The sequence below is a fragment of the Gorilla gorilla genome, chromosome 6 (assembly GCF_029281585.2).
Source record: "Gorilla gorilla gorilla isolate KB3781 chromosome 6, NHGRI_mGorGor1-v2.1_pri, whole genome shotgun sequence".
Lineage (NCBI taxonomy): Eukaryota > Metazoa > Chordata > Mammalia > Primates > Hominidae > Gorilla > Gorilla gorilla.
The window spans coordinates 74192092-74204185 of NC_073230.2; the positions used below are offsets into that span (position 1 = coordinate 74192092).

General features: G+C 39.9%; 1 pseudogene; it reads left to right on the plus strand.

Annotated features, from left to right (window-relative positions):
- The window catches only part of LOC101133668 (zinc finger protein 85-like), a 51379-nt pseudogene that overhangs the window by 1808 nt on the left and 37477 nt on the right, over nt 1-12094 (plus strand).

The following is a 12094-nucleotide window of genomic DNA, read 5'->3' on the forward strand; positions in this document are numbered from 1 at the left end:
TACCCCAGTGAGATGGTTCGAGAACTTGCAAAGTGAAATGCACTTGGGGCAGTCACTGAGGCATAGTGCAGCGTCTTCAGAGAGGGTGGTCTTCAGAGAGGGTGGTCGTTTAGCACTTAAGTGAGCAGGATGGGGTGGGAGAATCTCTCAAGTGATTGGGTGGCTTGACTTGACATGTATGAGTGAGATACATCTGTTTTTTAATCAGCACTGCCACTCCCTGGGATTGTCACCCTGAAAAGATTTGTTCACTTACTTCAGTGTTTTAATTGTAAATTGCAGTTTATTAGTAGGACTAAAAGGTAAGAGGATAATTAGAATGGGCATAAAAGAGATGGGTTTTGGAAAAAAATATCTAATCATATATTCTATTTGTTAAGTATTCTCATTTACCTTTTTCTTTCCCAGACTGAGTTTAGGAATTTTCTCAGGTCTTTTTTTTTATGGCTGGGTGATGTCCAACAGTATTCCAAGGCTTAGCTTTTAGAATGCTACCAAGGAAAAGAATAGGGAAAATACCTCTTCCATTTTGGCTGTGGAAAACGAATACATTTCCAGCGGGGTGCGATGGCTCATGCCTGAAATCCCAGCACCGTGGGAGGCCAAGGCAGGGGGATCACCTGAGGTCAGGAGTTCTAGACCAGCCTGGCCAACATGGTGAAACCCCATCTCTACTAAAAATACAAAAATTAGAAATTAGCCATGAATGGTGATAGGCACCTGTAATCCCAGCTATTCGGGAGGCTGAGGTAGGAGAACCATTTGAACCCCATAGGCAGAGGTTGCAGTGAGCTGAGATCGTGCCGCTGCACTCCAACTTGGGCGACAGAGCAAGACTCCATCTCAAGAAAAAAGAAAGAAAGAAAATGAATACATTTCCACAAGAAGATGTGGTAGATAATTGGTGAGTTATACAGATTCATGAAAATATCAGTTCCTCCTTTTTCAGGGTACATTTCAGTGAATACCTCTCTTCTGTATCCAGTCATCTTGATTTCTGAGGTTAATGCTAAATTTTTTAAGATGAAACTTGCTCTATCCTAGAAGTGTTCCCATATGACTAATTGTTTGCTACATCATTTTTAATGGATATAATAAAATAATTATTTATCGTTTTAAAATAATACATACTTTTGCATTGGAGATATGTGACGTAAGTGCTTTAAAATTTCCTTCGCTTATATAAACACTGTGTTTGAGTAATTTTGCTGAATTTTTCAGTTTAAAAAACCATTTGAACAACTCCGACATGGAAATTAAAGCTTGCGCCAGTGACTCCAAGCTAAGGCTAATATTGAGTCTGCAAAGGGAAGGGAGGTTATTAAAGGCCCAGTTAGTTCTTTCTAGGAAGCCTCCCCTGCGGATGTCGGAGCCTGCTCACCCCAGCCATGGAAGAACCTTTATACTGAGAGAAGCTACAGAGCCCTGGAAAACTGGAGACCCACAGGCAGATGCAGTAAACATTAAGATGGAAGGGGATTGGGAGGGTCGTACTCAGGATGAAGTTGTTATTGTTTTGAGGCAGTTTCTAGACTTTGTAAAATAAAACAAAATTAGGTTTATTTTTTAAAAAATTCTAAAATACTGCAACAGAAGGAAGTACCAACTATATAATCTTTAAGGATTGCAAAGTTTAGGCAGATAAAGGCTTTCTTAGGGAGGAGCAAAAAAGATTAGAAGGTGAGAGGGGAATGGCAAATGGAGGGTGTATAAATCAGATTTTATTTTTTATTTTTTAATTAAATTATTTTTTTGAGACGGAGTCTTACTTTGTTGCCCAGGCTGGAGTGCAGTGGCTGGATATCACCTCACTGCAACCTCTGCCTCCTGGGTTCAAGTGACTGTCATGCCACAGCCTCCTGAGAAGCTGGGATTACAGCCGCCCACCACCATGCCGGGCTAATTTTTGTATTTTTACTAGAAATGGGGTTTCACCATATTGGCCAGGCTGGTCTCAAACTCCTGACCTCAGGTGATCTGCTCTTCTCAGCCTCTCAAAGTGCTGGGATTACAGGCTTGAGCCACCATGCTCAGCCCAAATCAGATTTTAGATTAGAAAATGTTTTACCCTGAAGTCAGCAAGTTTTTAGGAGAAACATAAAATGGAGTTGTATGTTGGCTCAGACTGAGTAGCTCAAAGTTCAGGAGCTGTGGGAAGGAGATAAACTTAACTATATTTTGATTAAGAAGTATTTGACTGCTGAAGAAAAATTCAGCTATTTTTTTAAATACAAAAAAGAAAATCTTATACATAGTGCTAGCTAGTTATTCCAGTACCATTTTATTAAATAGGGAATTCTGGCCGGGCATGGTGGCTTACGCCTGTAATCCCAGCTCTTTGGGAGGCCAAGGCGGGTGGATCACCTGAGGTCGGGAGTTTGAGACCAGCCTGACCAACATGGAGAAACCCTACAAAAAAAATAGTCGGACATGGTGGCCCATGCCTGTAATCCCAGCTACTCAGGAGGCTGAGACAGGAGAAACACTTGAACCTGGAGGCGGAGGTTGTGGTGAGCCGAGATTGAGCCATTGCACTCCAGCCTGGGCAACAAGAGTGAAACTCTGTCTCAAAAAAAAAAAAAAAAAAAAGGAAATTCTTCCTACATTGCTCTTGTCAGCTTTTTTGATGATCAGATGGTCAGATGGTTGTAGATGTGTGGCATTATTTCTTGGCTCTATTCTGTTGCATTGTTCTATGAGCCTTTTTTTTTTTTAAATCACTACCATGCTGCTTTGGTTACAGCCTTATAGAATAGTTTCAAGTTGGATAATGTAATGTCCAGCTTTGTTCTTTTTGCTTAGAATTGCCTTGGCTATTCAGGCTCTTTGTTGGTTTCATATGAATTTTAAAATAGTTTTTTTAGTTCTGTTAAGAATGTTTTTGGTAGCTTGATAAGAATGACATTAGATCTGTAAATTTCTTAGGGCAGTATGGCCATTTTAATGATATTGATCTTTTCTTTTCTTTTTTTTTTTTTTTTGAGATAGAGTTTTGCTCTTGTTGCCCAGGATGGAGTGCAGTGGCACGATCTCGGCTCACCGCAACCTCTGCCTCTGGATTCAAGTGATTTCTCCTGCCGCAGCCTCCTGAGTAGCTGGGATTACAGACATGCACCACCACGCCCAGCTAATTTTATATTTTTAGTAAAGACGGGGTTTCCCCGTGTTCAGGCTGGTCTTGAATTCCCAACCTCAGGTGATCTGCCCGCCTCTGCCTCCCAAAGTGCTGGGATTACAGGCGTGAGTCATGCCACCCAGCTGATGTCGATCTTTTCTATCCATGAGCATAAAATAATTTTCAGTATATTTGTGTCATATCTGACTTATTTAAGCAGTGTTTTGTAATTCTTGTAGAGATCTTTCACTTACCTGGTTAGCTGTATTCCTGGATGTTTTATTATTTTTGTGGCAATTGTGAATGGGATTGTGTTTTTATTTTTGTTTGTTTGTTTATTTGTTTTTTTGAGATGGAGTTTCGCTCTTGTTGCCCAGGCTGGAGTGCAATGGCGCAATCTTGGCTCACTGCAACCTCGACCTCCGGGTTCAAATGATTCTCCTGCCTTAGCCTGCCAAGTAGCTGGGATTACAGGCCTGTGCCACCACGCCTGGCTAATTTTTTGTGTTTAGTAGAGACGGGGTTTCACCATGTTAGTCAGGCTGGTCTTGAACTCCTGACCTCAGGTGTCAGGCGATCCACCCACCTCGGCCTCCCAAAGTGCTGGGATTTCAGGTGTGAGCCACCAGGCCCAGCCTGGGATTGTGTTTTTGATTTGGCTTTTGGCTTGGATGCTGCTGATGTACAGGGATCCTACTAATTTTTGTACATTTATTTTGTATTCTGAAATTTTGCTTCACTTCTTCAGTTTAAAGAACATTTCTGTGGAGACAGAAAAGAGAAGAACTTTTCTGTGGGTTCTCTAGATATAGAATTATGTTGTCTGCGAACAGGGATAGTTTGACTTTTTCTCTTCTATTGAATACCTTTTATTTTAGTCTCTTGCCTGATTAACTGTGGTGTGGACTACCAATTCTATGTTGAATAGGAGTGGTGAGAGAAGGCATCCTTGTCTTGTGCCAGTTTTCATGGAGAAATGCTTCCAGTTTGTGTCCGTTCAGTACGTTGGTTGTGGGTTTGTCTTGGATAACTTGTTATTTTGAAATAGGTACCTTCAATGCCTAGTTTGTTGAAGGTTTTTAACATGAAAGATGTTAAAATTTTTTTGAAAGCTCCTGCATCTGTTAAGATAATCTTGCAGTTTTTATCTTTATTTTTATTAATGTAATGAATCACATTTATTAATTTGTGTATGTTGAACCAACCTCATATCCCAGAGAAAAAGCCTACTTGATCATAACTGATTAATTTTTTGGTGTGCTGCTGAATTTAATTTGCCAGTATTTTATTGAAGATTTTTGCATATCAATGGTCCTCAAGGATATTTGCATAAAGTTTTCTTTTTATATCTGTGTCAGGTTTTGGTGTCTGAATGATGCTGTTCTTACCTAATGAGTTGAAGGAGGGAGTGTCTTCTCAATTTTTTGGAATAGTTTTAGAAAGAATGGTACCAGCTCTTTTTTTTATACATCTTGTAGAATTTAGCTGTGGATGTCTCTGGTCCCGGGTTTTTTTTTGGTTGCTAGGCTATTTATTACTAATTCAGTTCTGTAGTTTGTTATTGTTCTATTCAGAGATTCAATTTCTTTTTTGTTCAGTCCTGGGAGGATGTATTTTTCAGGAATTTACTATTTCTTTTAGATTTTCTAGTTTGTGTGCATAGAAGTGTTCATAGTAGACTTCGACAGTTATTTGTATTTTTCTGGGGTCAGTGGTAATGTCCCTTTTTTCATTTCTAATTGTATTTATTTGAATCTTCATTAATCTAGCTAGTGGGTTATTTAGCTTATTAATCTTTTTAATAGATTTAACTCCTGGATTTCTTGATCTGTTGCATAGTTTTTTATGTCTAAATCTCCTTCAGTACAGCTCTTGTTATTTTTTGCCTTCTGCTAGCTTAGGGGTTTGTTTCCCCTTGCTTCTCTCCTTATTTTATTCATAATGTTAGGTTGTTAAATTGAGATCTTTTAAACTTTTTTATGGGAGCATTTAGTGCTATAAATTTTTCTGTTAGCACTGCATTAGCTGTGTTGCAGAGATTCTGATATGCTGTACTTTGTTCTCATTTGTTTCAAAGAGCTTTTTGATTTTGCCTTAATATTATTATATACCCAAAAGTTATTCAGGTACAGGTTGTTTAATTTCCATTTAATTGTATGGTTTCAAGTGGTTTTCCTTGTATTGAATTATATTTTAATCAATCTGTGGTCTGAGTATGTGGTTGGTATAATTTTGGGATGTTTGAAATTGCTGAGGATTGTTTTATTTTGGATTGCGTGGTCAGTTTTAGAGTATGTGCCATGTGGTGCTGAGAAGAATATATATTATGTTGTTTTTAGATGGAGAGTTCTGTAGATTTCTAGTAGGACTATTTGGTTAAGTATTGAGTTTAGTTCCTAATATCTTTTTTAATTTGCTGCCTCAATAATGTGTCTAATAGTGTCTGTGGGGTGTTGTAGTCTCCCACTATTGTATCAGAATCTAAGTCTCTTCATAAATCTCTAAGAACTTGCCTTATTCATGTGCACCTGTGAAAGGAAATTAAATCTTGGGACCCAAAACTCATTAAGCCAAACAGAAAAGTTAAGCTGGGAACGGGGTCACACAAACCTGCCTTCCTCTTTTGGCTCTGTTGATGAAGAGTCAAACTCTGTAAAATATTTTAAGAGATTTATTCTGAGCCAAATATGAGTGACCATGGCCTGTGACACAGCCCTTGGGAGGTCTTGTGATCAGGCCAAGGTGGTCGGGGTACAGCTTGGTTTTATATATTTTAGGGATACATGAGACATCAATGAAATACATTTAAGAAATACATGGATTTGTCCGAAAGGCAGAACAACTCAAAGTGGCGGCTTCCGGGCTATAGGTAAATTTACACATTTTCCGGTTGACAGTTGGTTGAGTATATCTGAAGACCTCGGATCAATAGAAAGAAAATGTTCAGGTTAAGATAAAGGATTGTGGAGACCAAGTTTTATTGTGGAGAGGAATCTCAGATAGCAGACTTCAGAGACAGCAGGTTGTAAAAATGTTTCTTCTTACTGGACTTAAAAAGGTGCCTGGCTCTTAGTTGATTGATTATCTCCTGGATCTGGAATGTAAGGAAGGAAACAAAAGAGGAAAGGGGATTGTCTATAGAATGTACATTTTTCCCACAAGAGACTTTTGCAGGGCAATTTCAAGGCATGGCAAGAAAATATATTTTGGTGTTAAATATTTTGATTTTTTTTTCTTGTCTCATAATGTTACACCAGAGTCAGATTGGAAAGTAAGTCACGATTTATAGGGTCAAATAAAACCCATCTGATGAGAATTTATGGTTTGTAGGGCATGACACCCTACAAACCATTAGATAGAAATTTGGGCAAGATAAAAAATTCAGAGCTTAGTCCTCAGTTCCTAAATAAGATGGCTACAAGAAAAGCTACATACCTCCCCCATCTTTTGCCCACAAGAAAATTTCTAGTGAGCCGCAAGATCTTTACCCTAAGGTGTTTCTGTTAAAATGTAAACTGATAGCTTATCTTTACAGATACAGTCACCCCCCTGCCCAACAGACACAAATGCATATCTGATTGTTCCCCTGCCTCGTTTTGTGTTATCTTATGTTAAAAAAAAAAATGCAGATTCACTGAGCCAGACAATGGCATGAGTGACTATTTTTCCCTACCCCCCTCTTACATAACAATTGTGTACTTCTCAATATCTCACTGTAGGAGAAAATATAAATTAGAAATAAGAGGGTTTATTCTCCTGCATGAAAATAAGGGAGGATATTTTGCTAATTATTTTTCTTTAAAGCACTTAAATTATATGTAGATTTTTTCTTTGTTGTTTGAAAGATATGTAAATCATATTAACAGCTAAATCTTTTGTCATTGTTTTTGACTCAGGATTGTCTTTATCTAGGACCTCAGATTCATGGCTTTGTTTTTGCTTTGGCAAAGTTTTTTTTTTTTTTTTTCATTTAATCTGTATCTTTTAAGGTAGACAGATTTGTTTAGATTAAAGCTCATTTTAAGAGCACACAAAAGTTGAGCACAAAGATAGGATTACATTTAGCAATACAGAATGATGAAGACTAAAAGATACCAAGTAAGCTCCTTTGACAGAAAACAGATTATCCAAGGTAATTATTTAATATTTGCAGGCTGAAGTACTTACATTGCAAAAGCGAGGTTCAGTGTATGAACTGAACAGTGGAGTCTGTGGTTGTGCTTTGGTTTCTGCTTATTACTTCAGAACAATTAGCATAGTTATGTGTAGTGTTTGTAGACAAACCATTCATATAAATTAAGCAGTATTTTATACACTAGTGTGAATATAACACCACAATATTTGCTTTGAATGAATCCCTTAGTAATTTCAATATTTTTATATTCATCCATTTGGAATATAAAGTGTTTTAATTGGATTATGGTTACAGACAATTTTTAAAAATCCTATGTACAATACTAAGTGTATCTAATCAAAAAAGTTACTATCAAATTATTACAGTAGATATTAGTATAACATGGTTACTAATTTATCCAATAGAGATAATTATAGGTAAGCATAACTTCAGTGTCTTTCATTTCACTAAATTGGAATGCTGCTGTTACAGGAAAAATAAACAAGGGTGATGTGGCCACCCAAAAACCGTAATAGCTCTTCACTTAGCCATGATGCAAGCTCAAATATATTCCACTATATTAACAAAGTCATATTCCAATTCTTCATTAAAAAGTTCTGGTGGGGATAAGGGAGGAGACCACCCCTCATACTGTCTCATGCCCAATTTCTGCCTCCAAAGGAAGAAGTAAAAACTAAAAGGCAGAAATGAAATCCACAGGCAGACAGCCTGGCGCCACACCGTGGGCCTGGTAGTTAAAGATTGACTCCTGACCTAATTGGCTATGTTATCTATAGATCACAGACGTTGTATAGAAAAGCACTGTGAAAATCCCTGTCCTATTCTGTTCCGTTCTAATTACCGGTGCATGCAGCCCCCAGTCATGTACCCCCTGCTTGCTCAATTGATCACGACCTTCTCATGTGGACCCCCTTGGAGTTGTGAGCCCTTAAAAGGAACAGGAATTGCTTACTCGGGGAGCTCAGTTGTTTGGAGTTGTGAGTCTTGCTGAAGCTCCCGGCTGAATAAAGCCCTTCCTTCTTTAACTCAGCGTCTGAGGGGTTTTTGTCTGCAGCTTGTCCTGCTACAGGGAGAGGCAGAGGTGGGTGGATCATTTGCAGTCAGGAGTTCAAGACCAGCCTGGCCAACATGGTGAAACCCCATCTCTACTAAAAATATAAAATAAGCCAGGTGTGGTGGCACATGCCTGTAATCCTGGCTACTCCAGAGGCTGAGGCACAAGAATCACATGAACTCAGGAGGCAGAGGCTTTAGTGAGCTGAGATCGTGCCACTGCACTCCAGCCTGGGTGACAGAGTGAGACTCTGTCTCAAAAGAAAATGTTCTGGTGAAAACTGTCAGAGGCATTCTATTATAGATCCTCTCTTTTAATGGCTAGGAGATGAGAGTGGCAGAGATGAAAGAGAAACCTATTAAATTCTGCTGAGAATCTGCTCCCTTTCTTCATAACACCCGTGTTTCTCATGTCGAGAGTAGCAGTGCACTTTGGGTGTTTAAAAAAAATTCTTTGAGACCCTATTTCTATCCCATGGTGTCTGTGAATGAGGTGGGCTGTCACAGGAGAACTCTTGGAGCTATCCCTATCTGGACTCATGCTGAAAATCCAGCAGTATTTTTTCCATGTCACCACTATAAATAGAAACTGATGGCTGGGCGCAGTGGCTCACACCTATAATCCCAGCACTTTGGGAGGCCGAGGTGGGTGGATCACGAGGTCAGGGGTTCAAGACCAGCCTGATCAACATGGTGAAACCCCGTCTCCACCAAAAATACAAAAAAATTAGCTGGGCGTGGTGGCAGGCACCTGTAATCTCAGCTACTCAGGAGGCTGAGCCAGGAGAATTGCTTGAACCTGGAAGGTGGAGGTTGCAGTGAGCTGAGATCGTGCCACTGCACTCCAGCCTGGGTGACAGAGCAAGACTCTGTCTCAAAAAAAAAAAAACAAAAAACAAACAAAAAAAAAACTGAGGCTGAAACAGTGCTCCTATTTCCATTACTGTGAAGGTGCAATTCTACCCAGGAGGCCTGCAGGCTTCTTCTGCAGTTCAGGCCTCACTCTGATGTGGCACTGGAGTGCTGCTGTGGCAATTGGGATTCATATAAGATATAAGATGTAATCTGCCAGCTGTGAGCCCTGTGCTGTGGGCTGTGTCTCAAGGGAAGATGGTAAAAGTCAAGAGAGGACACCAGCCACTAGGAGGGGGCAAGCAGGAGTGCTGTAGCCCAGTGCTCAGGGTGTAGCATAGCCATAAAGTAAATAGCCATAAAGATAGCACCCTCTTCAACCATTTCTACAGGAGAGTGAGAGCCTACCTTCAGCAGGCACCTGGCTTCAAGTTGCAAAATTACCTCTTGTCATGAAGATGTGAAAAGTTTATTTTGTCATTGGTTATAACCAATTAACACACATGGATGGCCTCCCCAATTACCAGGTGAATTTAGGATGAACTACATATGACATGGTGTTGTAAATTCTTCTACTTGTGGATTAATTATGGTGACCATCTTTCTGTCTTTGCAGTCTCTTAAACAGATTGACTGTGATGCATGTCACATTTGGTTGAATTGTGTAATAAAACAGCTTTCTTTCTGTTCTGTCATTGTGGAGTTATTCTGGTGCTGGAGAACACTTTTCTTTTAATTATATTTTCCAATCACTGTAGAATAACCACATATAATATAAACATACAGGGTACCAACCAAGCTTTAATCTAGAGGGGCCTTTCTCAGGCTTCCAGTCAACTCACAGTTGTGCTGCAAAGTGCATGCTGTCACCTAAATATGCAGACAGAATTGTGTCTCTGACTATTTTGTATCTATAGTACTCTATAGTTAACATTTAGAGAGGCTAGACCTGATTTCTAAATACTTCATAGGACAGCAATCAACCATTTTACCTCTTTCAATGACTCTTTAGACCAGAAACTGATTCAGAGACCATGGGGCCCAGAAACCCAATCAGAGTAGCATGTGCACTGAGTAGACATGCAGGCATGAGAATTTCCCCTTTCCCTTTCCTCCTCCTTACAATGCCCACAATGTGCAGATGACACCTGCTTCTACTCCACCCATCCAGTACCTAAATTTGCAGCTCTAAACTCTGAATCTAGGTATTGAGATTTGGGGAAAACAAACAAACAAACATTTATTTGAGAAATGCAAATTCTTTTAGTTACAAGGCTCAAAGAGACATTAAAATGAGACCACAATTATGTCTTTCTCCCTTCTTTGAGCTGTGTATTTATTTCTTGAAACTGCTTGCTATTTCTGCAAGTAGCTAAAAATTAAACTAATAATGACACACTGGACACTATAACCCATGCCCTATAGCTTAACAATGTATATCCAATTAATAATGTTATTTTTTGTAAATAAGAATTTCTGGCAACCTTTTATCAGCCCACTCTCTGTTGTTGGGAACAGGCTTCCGAAAAACTGGCCATTAGCAAAATCTCTGCAGCACTGTGACATGTTCATGATGGCCATAAAACCCACACTGGAAGGTTGTGGGTTTACAGGAATGAGGGCAAGGCACACCTGGCCCACCCAGGGTGGAAAACTGCTTAAAGGCGTTCTTAAACCACAAACAATAGCATGAGCGATCTGTGACTTAAGGACATGCTCCTGCTGCAGATAACAAGCCAAACCCATCCTTAATCTGATATCTATAGAAACAATGCTAATGACTGGCTTGCTGTTAATGAATACGTGGGTAAATCTCTGTTCAGGGCTCTCAGCTCTGAAGGCTGTGAGACCCCTGATTTCCCACTTCACACCTCTATATTTCTGTGCATGTGTCTTTAATTCCTCTAGTGCCCCTGAGTTAGGGTCTCCACAACCGAGCTGGTCTGGGCACTCTGTCCCTCTTTTTGCCTTTACAAATCCACTTATAACTGCTGCTAATCAAAGCGCAGATTTCAGGCAACTTGAATCTTTGCTTCCAGGTTACAATTCTCAAACTTGTTCCAAATGAACTATTTATATTCATGTTGACTCAGCTCTTTCATTTTAGGTAGATGTATCACTTAGAATGTGCTAGAGCAGGCTGTATGAGGGGATCTCTCCTTTGGTTGTACTTCGCCTCCTGTAACAGTCAAGAATGCAGAGCCAGGTTGATTCAATCCAGAATCTACACAGAAGGTGTAAATCTCTGCCTGAGATTTACAAAGCAGGGCCAGACTTTGGATTCAGAATGTACAGAAAACCAACAGGAGGCATTTTCTGCATTGTGAGATGTCAACATAGACATCTTAAAGCCCTGCTTTGGGAGTGTGGCTCTTTGAGCTTTTCAGATCTTGTTCAGTGATCTGCTACAGTAATGTAAGATGCTCTTGTGTAAATAGAATCTGATGGCAGAATCTGTAAGTGTAAACAAGTGAAAGGAGCCGGGCACATTCCTCAGCCCCGGGCTCAAAACAAACAAGCCCAGTACAAACACATCCCATCCTCTCATCTCACCACATATCGCCATATATCTCTCAACTTCCTGAGCCCAGTACAAACACATCCCATCCTCTCATCTCACCACATACCTCCATATATCTCTCAAGTTTCCTGAGCCCAATACAAACACCACCAGGAAAGTCTCCGATAAGGAGACAGCCGTTCAAAGTTTTACTGAAAGAGCGGGAACCAAAAGAATTCCTTTGTTCCCCTGTAACTTTCAGGCTATAAAAAGCAAACACTCGCATTGTTCAGGGCCCTCTTGTATGCTGTGGAATGGAGGGACCAGGTTCGAACTTGTAGTAAAGATCCTTGCCACTTGGCTTTGACTCTGGACTGGTGGTCTTCTTTGGGGAACTAATAGTCTGGGCATAACATCTGGGGGCCCGTCCGGGATTTCC